This window comes from Mus caroli, chromosome 19, assembly GCF_900094665.2.
Source record: "Mus caroli chromosome 19, CAROLI_EIJ_v1.1, whole genome shotgun sequence".
NCBI lineage: Eukaryota > Metazoa > Chordata > Mammalia > Rodentia > Muridae > Mus > Mus caroli.
Genome location: NC_034588.1, coordinates 2,958,943 through 2,980,264, shown reverse-complemented (window position 1 = coordinate 2,980,264; position 21,322 = coordinate 2,958,943). Strand labels below are relative to the sequence as shown.

Genomic DNA, 21,322 nt, shown 5'->3' with positions numbered 1-21,322 from the left:
TATAGTGAGGATACATGCTATAGTGAGGATACATGCTATAGTGAGGATACATGTTATAGTGAGGATACATGCTATAGTGAGGATACATGCTATATTGGAACCATATTTGTATAAACGCAAAAAGAGAAAATTCAAGTTTGTTTGGTTTTATTTATTTATTTTTTTTTTGAGACATGGTTTCTTTTGAGACATGGTCTAGCCCTGGTTGTCTTAGGACTCACTCTCTAGACCAGGTTGGCCTTGAACTCAGAGATCTACCTGCCTCTGCCTCCCAAGTACTGGGATTAAAGGCGTATGCAACATTCAAGATTTCATTTTTCATTTTATGACTGTGCTGATTGGTTATAGTGTCTGTTGTTGACTTGACACTAGCTAGACTAGTTTGGAAGAGGGACCCTCAACTGAGAAAATGCTTCCATCAGATTGGCCTGTGGGCCAATATGTGAGGCACGGTCTTGATTAATGACGGATGTGAGCCATTGTGGGAATTGTGGGAAGTGCCACCGTTGGGCAGGTGGCCCTGAGTTGTATGGGAAACGGAGCAAGTCAAGGCGAGCTATACAGTGAAAGCATTCCTCCATGGTCTCTGCCTCAGTTCTCAGAGCCTTGGCTCTCCCTGATGATGAACTGTAGCCTCTAAGCCAACCCCTTCCTCTCCTAGTTCTTTTTGGTCATGATGACGTATTGCACCAACAGAAAGCAAACCAAGACAAGTCACATTTTGCATGAGTTCAGAGATAAAAATCAGCGAGACTGATTTTTCTACATGCCAGAAGAGGGCATCAGATCCCATTATGGATGGTTGTGAATCACCATGTGGTTGCCGGGAATTAAACTCAGGACCTCTGAAAGAGCAGCCAGTGCTCTTAACTAACCTCTGAGCCACCTCTCCAGCCCACACCTCCAGCCTCTCTAGGGCTTTCCTGTAGTTTAGAAAGTTTACATGTTAAAGCACCAATCATAAACATTGCAGTTTCTTGGCCTTTACTTGCAGGACTTTTAATAATAAAGAGGTCTAGAGTTTCCAAGGATCAAAGTTACCGAGTTGTATACAACTCCTGGACATTGATTTTAATAGAAACAACTGAGATATAATGAACACAAAACAGAATTTTTGGTCAGCCCTAATGTTCCTACTGGATTTTTGAACATCAGTCTCTCTTCTCTTCTCTCCATCTTTTCCTCTTTAATAAGAAACATTTCAGGCAAGTCCTTACTTTGTAAGCCAGGCTGGCTAGGAACAGTGTAGCCTAGGCTGCCTTCAAACTCATGGCAATTCTCCACCTTAGGCTTGAGCCTCAGTTTTCCTACACAGTGACAATGGCTGTTTTTGCTTTAAGAACAAAGGGTCCTATGTGGTTCAGACTGACCCTGAACACAAAACAGGTTTTGTTTTTTAAGATTTATTTATTTTTATTCAAGTACACTGTAGCTGTCTCCAGTACAGCTTCACTGTAGCTGAGCTACTGAGCTCAGGGATCTTCCTGCCTCAACCTTCTAAATAGCTGGTGATGAGGTTTGGTCTGTTGCTATGTATTTTAATACTAAATTCTATATCTCAAAGTCTAGTTGTCTCAAGACAGTGAATTCTTCATTATGCCAGCTTTTGTTGTGAAAACCTAGCTCCTTAATTTAAAACTATTGGTTGATTAAAGAGGCCTACAGCCTGTAGCTGGGCAGAAGAGAGGTAAGCAGGGCTTCAGTTCCTGGGCTTGGTGTCTAGGGCAGAGACCACAGAGGAAAGTGGAGGAAGAAGGAAGGTACCATGGGGTAGGTGGATCCTGAGGGCATGACCATGAGAGCCAGCCTGTTGGCAGAACATGACAAATAATGTCAGGGTTATTGACAGGAAAGTAGACAAAATAGCACAGAGGGTTGATATCTGCCCAGCTCTAATTCTTTAAGGCTTATTATAAATATAAAGGTTTTGTTTCTTTTATTTAGGAACTAAACCATCTAAGGTGGGGTAGAAACCCCCAAACAATATTTACTGAAACAAGCTGGGGTCTCAGGGTGTGACTAGCTAACAACCACTTTTACTACCCCCTATTCTGTGTTCTGAATAGGTATTCTCTCACTTGCAGCTTATGCAACAGGCAGCATAAACTTGACAGAAGAGGAAGCTGAAGTACTTCTGAAGGAGTGTATGTCCATCAACTACTTTGTTAGCCTAACTTCTTCAAGTTATAGAGAGGAAGAAACCAAGATTATAAACATAAACTCACACTACTGAGTCCATATGCTTATGCATCCCAACAAAGCCTTGAGCTCACTAATGTGGTTATTGTGGTCCAGACCTGCCTCCCATTCACAACAACCTTCCTGCCTCAGTCTCCCAGAGTTCTGGTATTGCATGCATACATTGTCACAGTCTGTACTCGTTTCATTATTTTTTCCTCTGTATCTTACACCCTTTCTTTCTGTTCAGCAGAGAAAAATCTGTGGCAACATTATAAAAGATATGTGCAGAGCAAGGGGGGGAAGCGGAATGAGTTGGGCTGGAGTGAGCAGAGGTCCTGAGTTCAATTCCCAGCAACCACATGAAGGCTCACAACCATCTGTACAGTTACAGTGTACTCACATACATAAAATAAATAAGTCTTTTTAAAAAATCTATGTGCCAAAGAAACTGAATTTCTTGAAATTTCCAAAGTTCAAGTCTGGGCTGTAAGTAAGGAGGTATCCCAGTGTCTGATCTTGGCTGTTTGGAGGCAGGGACTATTTAGAGTAGAATTTCAGTCAAAAATGAAAAGTAATTTCTGCCAATTGCAAAGCTACCAGAGAGGAAATGCTGCGCACATCCTGAGGGGAAAAATGGTAATTTTCCCTTGCTCAGGGGATGGCAGGAATCCAAGGTGAAGTGGATCAGCGTTGGATTCAGATGATTTTTCTAAGTAGGCAGGGAGCCCACCTAGTGAGGCTTAGGTTTGCCTCAGAAACTCAAGTTATTCAGAGCGCTGCAGATCCAGTCATCTTCCCACAGCCTATGGCCTGGGGCACGTAAGAAAAAGAAATGAAGGACATTTGCTAAAAATGAAAGTCCAAAGAGTAAGCTTCATGTGTTGCACCATGGTTGGCTGGCTGAGAAAATAAAAAACAGCTCTCTTCTAGCTGAGGCCTGTCCCTATTAATTGCTGGCTGCCTGCTTCAGATACAAACACCACACAATAATTACTTCATTTGAAAATAAAGATTAGACAGCATAGTCCAAAACAACCCCATGGCAGTAGTAGCTCAAGAATTTTATAGGGCTAGTTTCCAACTTTTGCTACTGTAGTGACAATTCTAGAATTTCGCTTTCTCAAAAAATAAAAATTAAAAAAAAATTGAAATGTAAATAAAATAACCAATAAAATTTAAAAATAACATTTGAAATGTAAATCAATAAAATAAAACAATAGAAATATTATAAAAATGTGCTTTTGTTTTAATCCCAGATGTGAGATGTGGGGCTGCTTCAGGCTGACCAAAGCAGCTATGATTTGCCTGGTCCTTCACTGGGGGTGTGGTTTTGTCAGCTCCAGATAGTTTCTGCAGTTGTGTGAAGTTTGGAATCATGGGAAATTTTCTTTTCTTTTTCTTTTTTTTAAAGATTCACTTATTTTATTTATATGAGTACACTGTAGCTGTCAGATACACCAGAACAGGGCGTCAGATCCCATTACAGATGGTTGTGAGCCACCATGTGGTTGCTGGGAATTGAACTCAGGACCTCTGGAAATGCATTCAGCGCTCTTAATCGCTGAGCCATCTCTTCAGCCCCCTGGGAACTTTTCAGAGAGTAAGTAAATTCTAGAACCTCAATAGGCAGGGTTGGTGGTTGGTGGTCATTTAGGGGGGGTGGTTGTGGTTAATTGTCATGTTCAAAGAAGAAACAAAATGAAGGAAATTAGATTCAGGGATCTCTATTCCCCCCCCCCCAGTCTATCCTTCTTTCTCTTCTATTTAGTGATGGGGGTAAGACAGATGGGGTGGGGAGATAAAAGGTGGGAAAAAAAGAAGAACCCGCAAGCAACCAAGACCAGCTGAGGACTACTGTAGTCATGGTGACATTAGGTGTCAGTAACTATTAAGTTGATGGGACCTTACAGAATAAAGGTCAAAGTCTAAAACTCTGGATGGAAGAAAACAAATCCAGGAAAGTTACAGGAAGCTGTACATCAGACATAAGAGCTTAGGAGACCACACCTTTGACTTGTTCTTTTCTTTTTTTTTGGAGGGGTGGTGGTGGTGGTGGTGGTTCGAGACAGGGTTTCTCTGTGTAGCCCTGGCTGTCCTGAAACTCACTTTGTAGACCAGGCTGGCCTCGAACTCAGAAATCCGCCTGCCTCTGCATCCCGAGTGCTGGGATTAAAGGCGTGCGCCACCACGCCCGGCTAGCCTGTTTCTTTCAACGAGATTTTTGCAGACAGGGCACTTACAGTTCAAACTATTTAATTTTAGAGGACACTGAGGGAAGCAACCTCAGCAAAGGAGGGATGTCTGTCTCCGTCACAGTGCTGTCTGGACGGATTGTGAAGAGTATGCTTCCTAGTTGGGCGTGGTGGCGCACGCCTTTGGTCCCAGCACTCGGGAGACAGAGGCAGGCAGATCTCTGAGTTCGAGGACAGCCTGGTCTACAGAGAAAAACCTGGTCTCAAGAAACAAAGACAAAACAAACAAACAGAAACAGTATGATTCCTTTGGTCTGCGAAATTTTCACCACAGCCTATCATTGTTCAGTCAGTTTATTAAATGATATCCTCTTCCCTCAGGTAATTCCAGGAAACTCATTCTGGCTTAAATATATTAAACCAAAATATCAACTTTTCTGATTAGTTGTTATTAAAATTATGATTGGGGTATGAAGAGTTAAGCCACATGATGCATTGTTTTCAAGAGCTGGGCAGGGTGAGTGGTGTGTGTCTTTATTCTCAACAGAGGCAAGATGATCTCTGAGTTTGATGCCAGCCTGGTCTCCATGTGAGTTTCAGGTTAGCCAGGGCTACACAGAAAGCAAAGAAACAGTGTTAAGTGTAGGTTTAGTGGCATACACCCTTAATCCCAGCTCTCCAAAGGCAGAGGTAGGTGGATCTGTGAGTTGCAGGCCAGCCTTGTCTACATAGTAAGACCCTGTCTCAAGAAAAAAATGTGTTAAAATATAAACAGGAAGAGACTGATGGTCAGCTCCAGATTCTTGGATGCTTCCGTGCTTCGTAACATCATCCTGTTCTTTTACCTGTTTCTTCTGATCCTTTCTACTAAGACATAACCTTTAACATTGGCCTCTGTGCTGCAAAAAATTTGCCTTTAGAGCTGTGTCAGATTTGATTTTGTTTAGCAGGGAAGGGTAAACAATAGTTGTGAAGATACTCTGAAAATAAAATTAAAATGTCTTAGGAAACAACTCAATAAATCAGAAGTCAAACTCTTAAATGACTCAGCTAAGTACACCTTCCATTTCTCCTTAACCACACTGAGAGCGAATGGAAGCTACCTCTGCTGAATAGGTAGGCCCCAGACTGTGCTCCTACTCTAGAAAACAACATTTCCTTTTCTCACTACCCTACCCAGTATCAGGTCCAAAAGAAACTGGTGACAACTGTGGTGGTGTCTATTAGCATACCAAGGCGCATGCTGCATCCCGCCTCTCCCCAGCTCTTCTCACAAGGTCGCCTACCCTAAGCTTCTCAAGTTCACCTGTCCCAGGAATCATTTTGATGTAAAACTGCAGGTAATAGGAATTTTTATTTTTATTTTGGTTATACCAACTGGGTCTACTGCTTAAAGCAGTAAACTAGAAGAAAGAGAAGCAAAGTTGTAGTTTCAGAAGGGCAAATGGCAGAAGAACAGCCTCATCAAGATAAAGAAAGCGCCTTTCACAAAGCTGAGCTATGAGCCCTGTGTCTCTGAGATACATAACTCAAGGGCCTTAGAGGCAGAAGGAGGGGACATGAAAGTGTGGAAGAAAGCTTCCAGGACACACAACTTTGTTCTTGGCATGGAACAGTGGAACACTCTGAGGAAATTAAGTTAATAGTAAAAATGTAGTTGGTTGTGGTGGCTTGCACCTGTAATTCTAGCACTGAGGAGGCTGAGGTAGGAGGATGGCTGCAAATTCAAGGGCAGCCTGGGCTACACAGCAAAACCCTGTCTTAAAAAAAGAAAATAAAATGAAAAAACAAACAAACAATAACAACAAAATCCAAAAAGACCTCCTCATTATATAAGGGAAGAAAACTTCACTCAGGAAATTTGAAATATTTTAATAGCTTTAATTCAATTTTTGGTGAGATATTGGGGATATAAAATTGTACTCACTAAATTTATGAAGACAGGCAATTTAGTGAAACTCAGTCTTAAAAACAAAGGCTCACTTATAGACTTCTTGCTCAGCGTTCATGAGGCCCTCAGTTCTATCCCTACTACTACACACACTAACCTGACAGGTCTACCCTGAGGTCATCTGACTTGGGCAGAGTTACACAGCAAGGCTAAGACTAGGCCAGCAGCCACATGTAGTGGCACACACCTTTAATCTCAGAATTTCTTATTTTGTTTATAGGTACAAATATGCCACAGCAAATCCAGGAGGTCAGAGGTCAGTTCTGCCACGCGGGACCCCTAGATGGAACTCAGCGGCAGGCTTGGCAGCAGGTACCTTTACCCACTGAACCATGTCACTGGCCTTAGGCATTTTAATATCTGGCTGCTAGGAAGAAAAGGACAGAAGCTGAGCGGTAGGTAGAAAGTTGCTGCTACCTGGGACCTGGAGCTTTTGTAGCGATAACTGGACTTGAGATGCATTACATTAATGGAGGAGAAGGATACAGGAATCAAGGATGACTTCTGGAAACTGGGTAAGCAATAGTGCTTACTCTTAACTGCCAATTCTGGAGAAAAAGCTGTAGGGGCTAGAACCTATAGCTCTGTTTCTGTGAAGTCTGACAGGACTTATACACTAGCTAAATGGTTATACTGAGGAAGCAGTGTCCTCCTCTGCAAGGGATGGAAACCAGGATGGAAATACAAAGTCGAGTCAGCAGTGTGCCAGTGGCACTGGAAGTTGTCAGAAGGGATGATATCATCTAGGGAGGAAGTGCAGAGATGGAACAAAGGCCTTCCTTATGAGGCTGTTTATGGATTATAGAGCCTATCCAAATCAAAAAGCATTGAAAGGCATCATAGAAGCCGCTGGCCTTTATGCAAACACATGCATGCACATCTGTACTCATCTGTACACATCCTCACGTTAACGTGTATATAAATAACACACACACACATACACAAACATGCACACTAGATGGTTGGTGGCTTTTTGTTTGTTTGCTTGCTTTGCTTTGCTGTTTTGACACAGGTTCTCAAGCAGCCCAGACAGGCCTTTAACTGCACCTAAAGATAATCTTAAATTCCTGACTCTCTTGCCTGTTCCTTTCAACTTCTAGGATACAGCTGCCTAGTTTACTGTAGTAATGTGTGGTGGTTTGAATGAGAATGGTCTCTATAGGCTCATGTTTGAATGTTTGGTCCCCAGTTGACACACTATTTGAGAAGGATAAGAAGGATTAGGAGGTATGAATTTATTGGAGTAGGTGTGGCCTTGGAGTAAGTGTGTTGCTAAGGATGGGCTTTGAAGTGTCAGGCCCTGTGTGTCTCTCAGCATGTTGCCTGTGGATCAGGATGTAGCTCTCAGCTCTGTCTCCAGCATCATGCCTGCTTGACACTATGATAATGGACTAACCCTCTGAAACTGTACACCAGCCCCAATTAAATGCTTTCTTTTATAAGTGTTGCCTTAGTCATGGTATCTCTTCACAGCAACAGAACAGTAATGAAGACAACTTGAAACAAGAGATGAACAGGGGGGCTGGTGAGATGGCTCAGCGGGTAAGAGCACTGACTGCTCTTCCAAAGGTCCTGAGTTCAAATCCCAGAAACCACATGGTGGCTCACAACCACCTGTAATATGACACCCTCTTCTGGCGCTTCTGGAGACAACTACAGTGTGCTTTCATATAAGAATAAATAAACAGATAAAAGAAACGTGATTTAAAAAAAAAAAAAAGAGATGAACAGGACCACATTACATAGACTCCTGTTGTTCCAGACAGAAGCTATCAGTAGGGTGGTCTTTAGTGATAAAATAGAACTGCAGTGTAGAGAGACCTGAAAGATGCCAACTCATGATCCAGTTACTTGACCAGGTGAAGGACAGGGACAGTCAAAGATGACTCCTGTGGCTATGCACCATGGCTCACACCTGAAACCCTAGCCCTCAGGAGGATGAAGGAGAAGTGTTATGAGTGTGAAGGCTGCTTGGGCTCAAGAGCCAGACCCTGTTGTTAAAAAAGGAAAGAAAGCAGACAAGATAGCTCAGAGATGAAAGTGTTTGTCATACAAGTGTGAAGACCAAAGTTAGGGCCTCCAGCACCCATGTAAATGTCTGGTGACTGGAATGCCAGCCTCAGGAGGCAGAGACAGGGATCTCCACAGCAAGCTGCCTAGCAAGACTGGTTGTACTCACAAGCTCTAGGTTTGATTGAGAGGCATCACCTCAATTGATGAGGTTGAAGAGTAATGGAGGTCAAATTCTAACATCAACTTCAGGCCTCGTACACATGTGAATACACATACACACACCACATACGCATGAAAATGAAAAAAGAAAAAGAAATGTTAAAAAAAAAAAAAGCAAACCCAGTTTGCTGAGAGCTACCCAGTTACCTGAACACCTATCCAAAGACATACACATGCCCTTCCTGGGGTCAACAGGGAATCTTAGGAAAGAAATTTCTTCAAATATTTTTCTTTAAATATAATTGTTTTTGCTATTATTGTTTTGTGTATATCGGTGTTTTGCTTCTATATATGTCTGTACACCACATTGAGCCTGGTGCCCACAAAGGCCAGAAGAGGACATCAGATCCCCTGCACCTGAAGTTACTGATAGCTGTGGACCCCCATGTGAGTGCTGGGAATCAAAACCTGGTTCCTCTCAGAGGAACCTGTGCACTTAGTCTATGAACTATTTCTCCAGCCCCAGAAAATAGGTCAGTCGCCCATCCCTGTGATCCTGGCACTCAGGGTGGAGGCAGGATCAGAAGTTCAAGGTCATCCTTAGCTATGTGCTGAGTTTCGGGCCAGCCTGGGTTACATGAGACCCTGATTCCATGAGTATCCAAACCAAAAACCAAACAAACAAAACAAACAAAAAATAAAGAAATGAGCAAAACCACCAAGCAAGAAAGACTGCAAAGCAAAACAAAACACAAGAAAAAACAACAAAACATGTGACAGGAAACATTTCAATGGAAAAGTCGTGTGTGTGTCTGTGCTCGTGTGTGTGTTTGTGTGTGTGTGTGTGTGTGCACGTGCGTGTGTGTGTGCACTATTAAACCTGGGTTAGGGAGTAGTTATAAGCCAGAATGAACACTCCCTTTGACTATCTGGAAGTTTCTGTACAGAAGGACTGGGTGGGGGGAGTGTCTGAGAAAGCTGGATAGGTGTCCCTGGCAACCATGGCAGCGCCCTGGCCATGAGAGGCTTGAAGAGCACTCCCCAGTAGCCCAGAAGACATAGCTCTCATCATCTCTGAGCTGGTTACCATCTGGAGGCTCACGGCGGCCATTCCCCGCCACTGCCACCCCAGCTCTCCACACTCTTCGAGCTTCCATCCTGCACCAGTGCCCAGCCTGCCCTTCAAGGCCTTAGAGCCAACCGCCGGGTTGGGCAATCCCCAAGCCAGGCCTCAGGGACCAGGGGTCCCTGCAGAGGCTGCGTGTGGGGCCCGGCCCAGCAACTCCCCTCCAAAGCCCGGGACACCAGCAGCGGGGCGGCGGTTACCTCAGCCTCGATCGCTCAGGCGCCGACCGCCACACTTGCCGCTCGCTCGCACACTGACTAGGGTTCCTCCAGCACCTCAGAAAAGTGGCCACGCTTGACTTCCTGCTCAGAAATCTTTTTTTTTTTTTTTCCAGAGAGGACGTCGAAGTCAAAGGACTGCGGGCCAGGGACTCAGGTTCTCGTCGGTCTCCTCTGAACTCGCTCGGCCTTTAGCTTGATGTGCACAGGCAAAGCCTTGGAACTTCCCGCCAAAGCCTCCGCGCACGCGCAGATTTGAGGCAGGGCGGGGTTTCACAAAACTGAAGCCTGCGCAAGAACACCTAACTTCTGAGCGTCACGCGCAGCCTCGTGACCTATCCCTTGGCTATGTTATTGTTTCTTTAAAAAAAAAAAAAAAAAAAAAACTTTCTCGCACCGGGCGTCCCAGCACTTGGGAGGCAGAGGCAGGCGGATTTCTGAGTTCGAGGCCAGCCTGGTCTACAGAGTGAGTTCCAGGACAGCCAGAGCTATACAGAGAAACCCTGTCTCCAAAAACAAACAAACAAAAACCGTGTGTGTGTGTGTGTGTGTGTGTGTGTGTGTGTTTTACAAGCAGCATTTTGCTTCCTTCCACCATGTAGGTTCTGGGAATGATGGGCCGGATGCCCAGGAGCGTTTTACACTGAGATTTACGCATGCATTGCTTTCTTCCCACCTGCGCACCTGCTCCAGTCGGGTACAAACTACTTTGAGGTCTCTCCTCTGTGCCAGGCACTCTCCATACATAGCACTGTGGTGTATGCTTGCCTTTCATCCTCATTGCCAGACCCTAGGGCAGATCTTTTGTAGTCTGATTTAATCCAACCAGGAAATGAAAGGACTTATGAAGTCAGGATGCTTGATCAGTCATGGTATTCTGCTTCCTGTTGGTCGGGTTTTATGTTCTGAATCATTAGGGAATTTGGCATCCTTGCCTACACAGCCTAGTGTGCTGGATTGGTGATGATGGGCCCGCATCTGTGGGAGATGGACCCGTGGCTCTCTGTTGTCCAAGCTCTGCATTTCTCTGCTTAACCTGCCGTTCCCTCCGTAAGGAGTAAGGACTGTCCTTCCGCACCCTCACCCCTTCCACATGCTTCCTCTTCATACTTAGAGCCATTAAGCACCTACTGGCTTAGGAAACTGAATCTCAGGGGCAGACTTGTTTTATCTAAAGAGGACCTCGTGGGCTGGGATGTAGCTCATTGGTTGGGTGCTTGCCTACCATGCACAAGGCTCCAGCGGTGCATATCTGAGCGGGTGCTGGAGCTCCCTGTAATCCTGCATTCAGGAGCAGAGGACCAGACGGTCATCCTGGAGAACACAGGAGTTTGGGATACATGAGACCCTGCCTCTAAAAACAGAGGGCTGGTCATGGAGGCCCACCACTAATCCAAGTCATGGGAGGCAGAGACAGGTAGATCTGAATTCAAGGCCAGCCTACTATCCTATCTCCTTTAGCCTAAACATAAGCCTAACCATACCCTGATCCTTTGTTCACAGGAACTCCCAGGACAAATCCTGTCCTTGGAAAGGAGCGGGCTTGTAGGGAGGAGATTCAGAATGGTAGATCAGAGATTCCATTGCTCTAATACCTAATACCCTGAAGACTCGGGATCCTCTTGAGACAGGGTCAGAATAGTTCATGTCTCCTTTAAGAACCCCTGCTGCCTATATAATCCCTGGGTCCCTAGGGCTGAGGGAGGAGCCTCTTAATAGCTTCACTTCCTACCACACCTAGGGCTCCTCCCCAGTCTCTCCTGGCTCCCTCTGGGACTCACAGGGCCAATTACTTGCCAGGCAACAGCCCTCCCGCTCAGGAAAGCCAGCAGGCAGGGATAGGGCCTGGCAGGGCCACCGGGAGCAAAGCTGCCTGGCTCAGAAACGCAGCCCTGGGTATGAGGCAGGTCTCCAAGGGTAGAGACTGTTACATAGTCACTTCCTCCTTCTCTGTGTTGCATTATCTGGGTCACTGTGAGTGGGTGAATCCTGCTGGCCACCCAGGTGTGAGATGTATGACTGAGAGAAGGGATGGGGTACCAGAGGAACACTTAAAGCGGCCTCCTGTAGCTCTGAGGTTCTATCCAAGTCCTTGCTGTGTAGTCCTTTGTGTGTAGTTAAGAAGTAGAGGTAGTTCCTGCAAGTGGTGGCTACATAGGAGAGAAGGCAAATAAATAAATAAATAAATAAATAAATAAATAAATAAATAAATATCCAAGGAAGACTGTGAAATTCCTAAAAAGATGAGCAGATGAGCAGCTGGCCAGGAAGTCCACTGTCCCCCTCCCCCTCTGAACACACACATCTGAGGTCCGAAGGTCCTTCAGATAGGCGCTCCTCACAGAGGCTCAGACATGCCCGTGGAGCATAGGACGCAGGAGTGAGATTCAGACTGGGTCATGAGTGAGCTTCTAAGTAATTCGGGGTCCTTAGCATGTTCTTCTGTGCCAGATAGACACAAGCCTATGACAGACAGGAAGAAAAGGGACAGCCATTGGATCTGTGAGATCCAGCTCAAGCCGTCTTAGGGAGAGTTCAGCATTCACTGGTTTAGAAAGAAGAGGGACTGTATATAGACCCCTTTGCAAGGGAATGAGAATCTACATAGACCAGATAGACACATTCCCTAGGGAATTCTCTCCTGGCTGCTGAATGGCAATGATCCCCAAAGGTGCTGACACACCTCATCCAAAGGAAGGTCTGAATCTTTCCTGATGTGAGTCACCTCAGTGAGACCCAGAACCTCCAGTTTCTGGAGTTCCAGAAGGCAGCCTCGGATCTGTCCATGGTTCTGACTGCTGATGAAGCCCACATGGCCACAAGACCCCAGGGTTTCTCTCCCCAACCCCTTCTTTCCCCTTTTTTTTTCTCCTTCTTTCCTGCCTGCCTTTCCTTTAAGGTGCACACGCTAGGCAAGTATTCAGTCCTTGTTTGCTTTGAGACAGGATCTTGCTCTGTAGCTCAGGCTGCTTGCCTCCGCCTCCCAAGTCACTGTGCTCAAATCCCTCCCTCCTGCCTTCCTCGCTTTCTTGTTTTCTTTCCTTTTTTCTTCTTAAAGTGTGTGTGTGTGTGTGTGTGTGTGTGTGTGTGTGTGTGTTTGATTGGCTTATTTCTTTTAAAACACAATCTCGCCGGGCGTGGTGACACACGCCTTTAATTCCAGCTCTCAGGAGGCAGAGGTGGGCAGATTTCTGAGTTTGAGGCCAGCCTGATCTACAAAGTGAGTTCCAGGATAGCCAGGGCTACACAGAGAAACCCTGTCTCGAAAAAACAAAAACAAACAAACAAACAAACAAAAACAAAAAACAAAACAAAAACCAAAAAAACCCCACAATCTTGGGGCTGGAGACCTGGCTCAGTGGTTAAGAGCACTGACTGCTCTTCCAGAGGTCATGAGTTCAAATTCCATCAACAACATGGTGGCTCACAACCATCTGTAATGGGATCTGATGCCCTCTTCTGGAGTGTCTGAAGACAGCTACAGTGTATTTATATATAATAAATAAATAAATCTTTAAAACACACACACAATTTCACGTAGCCCAAGCTGGCCTCAAATTCCTGGCTACCCTGCTTCACCTTCCCTCACCTGGGGTATAAACAGGGTATCACTGTATAGACTAGGCTGACCTAGAACTGCCTACTGCCTCTGCTTCCCAGGTGCCAGCATTACAGGCATGAGCCACCAAGCCTGGCTTTATTCTTCCTTAACAAGAGTTAGCATTTAGGGAGGTGCTGGTGAGATGGCTCCAGTTAAGAACATGTGTTCCTCCTGTGGAGGAGCTGGGTTTGGTTCCCAGCATGGTGGCTCACAATCCCTTGTAGCTCCAGTTTCAACACCCTCCACACAAACTCATTTTCCTGAAGTTTATTAGACGTAGATGAAAATAGCACATGTCATAGATAGATAGCTCAGAGAATTCTCATGCAGTGAACACGTTCAGAGAATAAGAACGTGGTGTTGAGATGGCTCAGAGAGTAAAAGCGCATGCTATCAAACCTGATGTCCCGAGTTCAAGCCCTGGAACCCATCTGTTAGAAGGAGAACTGAGTGTGTGCTCCCAACCAATAAATAAATGTTAAAAAGTGCTGGGATTAAAGGCATGTGCCTCCACCTGGCTAGGGCTTGTTTCTTTGTCCAGATATGATTGGGGAATCCCAAGCATGATTATAAACTTGGTTTACAGTAATGATAATCTCATTTTAGCCCCTTAAAATTATTTTCATAGATAGGCATGGTGGTTTATGCCTGTAATCCCAGCACTTGGGAGACAAGAGGCAGACAGATCTCTGAGTTCAAGGCCAGTCTGGTCTACAAAGGGAGTTCCAGGACAGCCAGGACTAATCAGAGAAACTGTCTCAACAAACAAACAAACAAACAAAATTTTGTTTTATTTGTATAGATGTTTCCTGCATGTCTGTTGGTTCATGCCTAGTAGCCCTGGAGGTCAGAAAAAGGTGTCAGATCTTCTGGAACTGAAGTTACAGGTGGTTGTAAACTACCATGTGGTGCTGGGAATCGAACCTGGGTCCTCTGGAACTCTCTCCATTTTGTTCCATTTGTAAGCTATCAATTTTAATCCTGTCAGAAACCCTGGGAACCACTTTGTGATCTCATTTAGGTTCCATAACAACTCTCTGAAGCTATAGCTTCAAACACAACCAAAATAGTGTGACTGGTTATTATGAGAACAATAAAATGAGACTCATTCTTGAGGAACCTGTACCCATATTCTGGGGCGTGTCCTTCCTGAGTGCCTCTCTTCCTCTCAACCCTCACCCTGAAGGTCTATATTAAAAGCTCTTTAATGACCCTCGGCTGTGCCTCATGCTGGCTCGTCCTGAAGCTGCTTTTGCACAGATGAGCCAGAGGACCCAATTTGACCTGTGTTGGGGTCTCCAAAAGATGAGGGGTCTCCTTGGGCTGTTAGGTGAGACCTGGAGCAGTGTCGCTGCCACAGTTCATGATGGCATCTGTGAGTTTTTATCCGTACTGTCCCAGACAGCTCTATGCCTTACTCATTCCCGTTGCTGTAAAAATTTTCCAGGTAAAATATTCCAGTCTACCTATTTTTAGTTGACAGGTGTTAGGTATTTGGGTTGTTTCCAGCTTTCTCCCATCAGGAATATTGCTGATATAAGCACTTTTGGTTTTTTTTTTGTTGTTGTTATTGTTATTTTCTTTTAGAAACTGTATCTCAGGTGTCCCAAGCTGGCTTCAAACTCCCCGTCCTTCCTTCCTTCCTTCCTTCCTTCCTTCCTTCCTTCCTTCCTTCCTTCCTTCCTTCCTTTCTTTTTAAAGATTTATTTATTTATTATATGTAAGTACACTGTAGCTGTCTTCAGACACTCCAGAAGAGGGAGTCAGATCTCATTATGGATGGTTGTGAGCCACCATGTGGTTGCTGGGATTTGAACTCAGGACCTTCAGAAGAGCAGTCAGCACTCTTACCCACTGAGCCATCTCTCCAGCCCCTCCCTGTACTTTCTATGTGGATGAACCTGGCTTTGCACTCCTGATCCTCCCACTCCCACCATCCTGGAGCACAGGGAGCAAGACGTGCACCACCACATGAGGCTCCACTCTAGGCTTTGGGAAGTGATTGTCTGTTTTCACTTCATACATATCCATTTTACATATATGAATACACATGTATGTTATACATGCATAAAAAATGGGTTGTAAGTGGATTTGTTTTCTTTTCATTTCTATTTTACAGATTCAAAAACAAAAAGAAAACAAAACCAACAACAAGCCAGGCGTGGTGGCGCACGCCTTTAATCCCAGCACTCGGGAGGCAGAGGCAGGTGGATTTCTGAGTTTGAGGTCAGCCTGGTCTACAGAGTGAGTTCCAGGACAGCCAGGGCTACACAGAGAAACCCTGTCTCGAAAAACCAAAAAACAAAACAAAACAAAAAACCCAAAAACCAAAAACCAAAAAAAACCAACAACAAAACAGCAATAACCAAAAACCCACCTGAATCTTGAAGGAGTCGAACCGGAATGTAAGGACCTAAGTTTAGATCCCCCAATCCATGTAAAAACCTGAGAGCAGGTATACACCTGTAACCCCAGCGTTAGGAGGGGCGTAGTGGGACCAGATCATCCCTGAGGCCCTTTGGCTAGCTAGGTTTCCTGTCTCAAAAAGAAGTGGAGAGGCACGAAGCAGATACATGTGCACACACTCACACAGTTGAGCCAGGAAGTCGTTAAGTTAGACTTAACCACCCCCTCCATCCTTCCTTTCTTTCCCCTCATCTCTCCCTCATCCCACTAAGATGTAAGACTCAGACAGACAGGCGTTTGAGGTGTTCTGCTCTCTCTCACTTCCTGTGCCTTTAGCAGTGCGTGGCATGGAGTGGTAGTCAATGCGGAACTGTTTTGGAGAGCAGGAGAGACAGGGCATACAAACGTGTAAGCTGTGCGTGCTGTGGCCTCACAGATCACATGGGAGGTCACAGGACAGCTTCCGAGGGGTCGCTTCTCATCCCACCTCAGCATCTGGGGACTGAACGCAGGTTTGTCACGCTTGCACAGAAATGCTTTGCTTTCACCCACCTGTTCAACCTGCCCCCCCTTTCCAGACCACCCCCACTTTTTGTCATTGAGATAGCCTCACATCTATAGCACAAACTGTCCTTAAACATTCACAGTAGACCTGGCTAGCCTTAGAATTGAACTTGTGGTGATCCTCCTGCCTCTCTCTCTCAAGTTCTGGGATTATAGGCATGTTAATAGATAGGTTTTTTTTAATTAATTAATACATTTTATCTTATGTGTGAGAAAGAACTAGTGAGCATAGGTCTGAACGTGTGGTGACACACATGTGGGGTCACAGTACGATTCCCAGGAATCTGGTTTGTCTTGTCACCTTTTGAGAGTTCTGGGGACCCAACTCAGATTGTCAGTCTGATCACTACTGCCTCTGCCTACTGAGCCACCTCGATGGCCTTCAATAAATTGTTGTAATGTGAAAGTGGGACATGAAATAGGGCCACTCACCTGCGATCTCAGTGGCTGGAACAGGCAGCTGGATCAGGAGATAGAGAGCAGCCTGGGCTACAGAGTGAGATTAAGGCCAGCTTAAGCTCAAAACTCTCTCTCAAACAAAATGGTGTGTGTGTGTGTGTGTGTGTGTGTGTGTGTGTGTGTGTGTGTGTGTGAAACCACCTCCACAAAACATAACAGCTTAAAACTGTCTAGGGGCTCCTCACTCGCCCCATGCAATGTCTTTTGTGGGCAACACAATTTCTTGGCCCATGCTCCAGCCTTGTCTTTGTCTTTCTCCCTCATTATTGATGGAATTCTGATCGCATCAGTATCCTTTCTTGCCTTCAAATGTAATTAGCTTGTTCCAACCCCAGATTCTTCGCTTACTCCCTATTCTCTGCCTAGGACATTCCTACCTAGGTTTTTGAATGTCCGACTCCCTGTACTCTCCCACTAATGACACATCCCTGGAGATGCCTTCCCTATAACACCGACCTTTTTTTTTTTTTTTTTTTTTTTTTACCTGATCCGAGATAGGGTTTCTCTGTGTAGCCTTTTTTTTGACAGAGGCATATGCCACCATGCCTGGCAGCCATTCCTTTCTTCCTAATTCCACTCTCTGCATTGTATGTGTGTTTGTACTGGAGTCTGAAGCAAGGGGTTTACACTTGCTAAGCAGGGACCCTTCTGCTCTCCAGCTCACTTCACATTTTGTGTGTGTGCATGCTTGTGTGTGTGGATACAGAGTATGCACAGGTGTGCATACATGCGTGTACTCGTGCTTGTAGAAGCCAGAGGACAATCTTAGGTGTCATTGCTCAAGGACTGGGCACCCCCCTCCTCTTCTTCCTCCTCCTCCTTTTTCAGATTCTCTCACTGACCTGAAACTCACCAAATAGCCTAGGCTGGCTGACCAGCAAGTCCCAGGGATCTGCCTGTCTCTCTGTCCTCAGCACTAAGGGTAGAAGCATGTCCTACAACATACCACCTTGCCTGTTTGCTATCTGCAGATTGAACTCAGGCACGTAAACTTTCAAAGCAAACACTTTACCCACTAATGTGTCTTCCTAGACCCATACTTACTTAAATTTTTGCAATGCCAGGGATTGAACCCAGGGCTTCATGTATGCTAGGCAAGTACTCTATCATCAAACACATCCCGGCCCTTTATTATTTTTAAAAAGGTTTACTTTAGTTGTGTGTGTGTGTGTCCCTGAGGAATGTGCACATGTACATGAAGATGTCCAAAGAGTTCAGAAGAGAGACTAGAGTCCCTCGAGCTAGCGTTACCAGGTGGCTATGAGCTGTCTGACAGTGTGGCTTCGTAACTGTTGAGCCGTCTCTCCAGCCCCTTCTTGTATTTCTGAGACAAAGTCTTGATATATATATATATATATATATATATATATATATATATATCCCAGGTTGGCCTGGAAGTCTCCATGTAGATCACTTTGATTTCAAACTCCACATAACTCTAACTTCCTCAAGTGCTGGGATTAAAGGTGTGTGCCATCCTATCCCACGATATATATGTATATATGTGTGTGTGTGTGTGTATATATATATATATATATATATATATACATATGTATATTCTATATATGTATATACATACAAAGTCAAGCATGGAGTTGAATGCTCCGTGCAGGGACTTGGTAAGTATAGGTAACTGCTCTGCTCCTTACACACTGTATACCTGTGCTCAGAGGCTGCTCACAATCCCCAAGTATGTACGATTACTGTCAACTGAAAAATTTAAAACCTAAGATTAAAAAACCACCATAAGTGTGTGTGTGTGTGTGTGTGTGTGTGTATGCATATATATGGCAAATGTTGGCTTGTGATCCCAGCACTTGAGAGGCAGAAACAAGAAGATTTACCCTGAGTAGTTCGCAGCCTGTATGACAGTGTAAAAAAAACAGAAAAGAAATAACTCAACATTGGAGCCCTTTGTCACATAGCAACAGATTGCCAACATGCCTCCTGTAGACCTTGGGGTGTAACTAAGCCTCTTGGAAGGCTGGCGCTGGCCAGCTAGCTCTGTTTACACATTTGGAGCGGCACAGATAGAGCGCCTGCTGCTCTCCCACCCCACTCAGGGCCCCTGCTCCCACCCCCGGCTTTCACTGTTTGTATGTTTAAGAAAACCCTGGATCACTCTTACTCTCTTGCCTCTCTTTCCTCTCTTGCCTCTCTTTCCTCTCTTGCCTCTTGCCCCCTTGCTCCCCCTCCTCTCTCCCCATTCCCTTCCCCCCTCTCTCCACGTGGCCATGGCTGGCCTCTGCTTCTCTATTCTCTCCTCTCTGCCTTTCTCTACCTCTACTGCTCTCTTAACTCCCCTCCCCATGCCCTAAAATAAACTCAATTCTATACCGAGAAAAAAGAAAAGAAAAGAAAGAACAGAAAACACTGGATCAAACCGTAAGGACAATTCTAACGCTACATTCTAGCTTTTCTGCTTACAATGTTGCAAACATTGGCTCCTCTCATTTAATAATCTGCCAAGTGGGCTGGAGAGATGGCTCAGTGGTTAAGAACACTGATTGCTCTTCCAGAGGTCCTGAGTTCAATTCACAGCAACCACATGGTGGCTCACAACCATCTGTAATAGGATCTGATGTCCTCTCCTGTCTATTTTGAAGATAGTAACAGTGTATTCATATACTTAAATATGTAAATCTTAAAAAAAAGTTAAGTAAATCATAAAAAAAAATCTACCAAGCACTCTGGGTTTTTTTTGTTTTGTTTTGTTTTTGTTTTTGTTTTTAAAGAGTGCAGGTATGATGTGGGGGGTGGGAGGTGCGCCACGCAAACCTGTAGAGACATGAAGACCACTTCCTGGACTCTTCTACTTTTATGTGGAACTCAGGTCACCAGCATTAAATGGCAAGTTAAGCGCCTTCACCACCTGGCTGGCCCTCCAGCAGAGTCTTCATTCTTAGAAGCTCTTCAGTAGTTGCCAAATAAGCAGTGACCTAAGCAGTCCTTTCACATCTGAGCAGAAGATGGAGGGTTGCCCTCTCCGCCCCTGGCCAGCAGCATTTGGCCCATTTAGCAATTGGGATACGAGGCGGGAGGACTGATGCAAGTTTAAGGCTAACCTGGGCTACACAGTGAGTTCCTGGACAAGTCCAGTCCACACAGTGAGAACCCTGACGGCTAACACGCCTAAGCAAACCCATCTCATCTCTGCCTTTCTCTTCTGTCGTGTGTGTGTGTGTGTGTGTGTGTGTGTGTGTGTATGTGTATGTGTGTGTGTAGTGTGTGTTGTGTATGTGTGAAGACTGCCTTGGGTGTTGATCCTCATGGTCTGTCTTGTTTGAGGCAGGGTCTCTTGCTCTCTACGGCATACACCAGGCTAGCTGTCACAGTAAAGACTGTCCATGGGCTTTCCTGCCTCTGCTTTACACCCTGCAGGTGAGGAGACAGGGCTACAGACACACGGTCCTGGGCTTGGCTTTACTCGTGCTCTGGAGATCTGAACTCAGTCCTCATTCGTAGACAAGGGCTTTACCCACTGAGCATCTCCCCTGTGCCCAGCCTATTCCAGGCCTCGTCCCTCACCAATGCTCCTGGAAGCAGGTTGGGTTAGGCCATCCATGAGGAGCCTCTCTGAAGATTCTAGATCTTTTTGTTTTTTTCTTTAAAAAAGTAAAATTGGGCAGTGGTGGCGCACGCCTTTAGTCCTAGCACTTGGGAGGCAGAGGCAGGCAGATGTCTGAGTTCGAGGCCAGCCTGGTCTACAGAGTGAGTTCCAGGACAGCCAGGGCTATACAGAGAAACCCTGTCTCAAAAAAAAAAAAAAGAAGTAAAATTAATTTGGGGCTGGGGACACACATGGAAAGGCTGCTGGGAGAGTGTGGAGGTCAGCGTTGTAGAGTCAGTTCTCCCTCCAGCTGTGCGCGTTCCAGAGCTCAAATGCCGACAGCAGGTTTCATGGAAAGCAGTTTATCCACTGCGCATCATCCAGTCTACTCTTACTTTTTGAAGACCTCATGGTTTCAACAGTAAGAGTCTATGTGCCTGAAAGTTGTCTCAGGGCTAACACCACTTGTTCTTGCAGAGGACCTAGGTTCAATTCTGAGTGCCCACTTGGTCGCTCACACCATTTGTAACTCTAGTCCCAGGAGATCTAATGCTATCTTTTCTGACAAACTATGCATGTGGTGCATACACACACACACACACACACACACACACATATATATATATATATAATATATATATATATACACATATATATTATATATATTTGTATGTATACACACACACACAGGCAAAACCGCTCATACACATAATTTTGTTGGCTTTTCACTTTTTTCAGACAGAGTCTCTCCATACCACCCTGGCTGTCTTGGAATTATATGGATGAGGCAATCCTGGAACTCACAGAGATGTCTCTACCCCTGCCCCTGCCTCCTGAGTGCTGGGATTAAAGGAGTGCACCACTACACCCAGTTCTTTCATTTGTACATATACATATACATA

General features: G+C 45.1%; 1 protein-coding gene across 1 annotated transcript in view; it reads right to left on the bottom strand.

The window, feature by feature from the left end:
- The window catches only part of Majin (membrane anchored junction protein), a 39,033-nt gene extending 28,978 nt beyond the window's left edge, over positions 1–10,055 (bottom strand). The window contains exon 1 of the mRNA XM_021152160.1: positions 9,823–10,055. The gene's annotated coding sequence lies outside the window, so the exon portion shown is untranslated. The remainder of the gene's footprint in view (positions 1–9,822) is intronic.
- Positions 10,056–21,322: the final 11,267 nt, after the last annotated feature.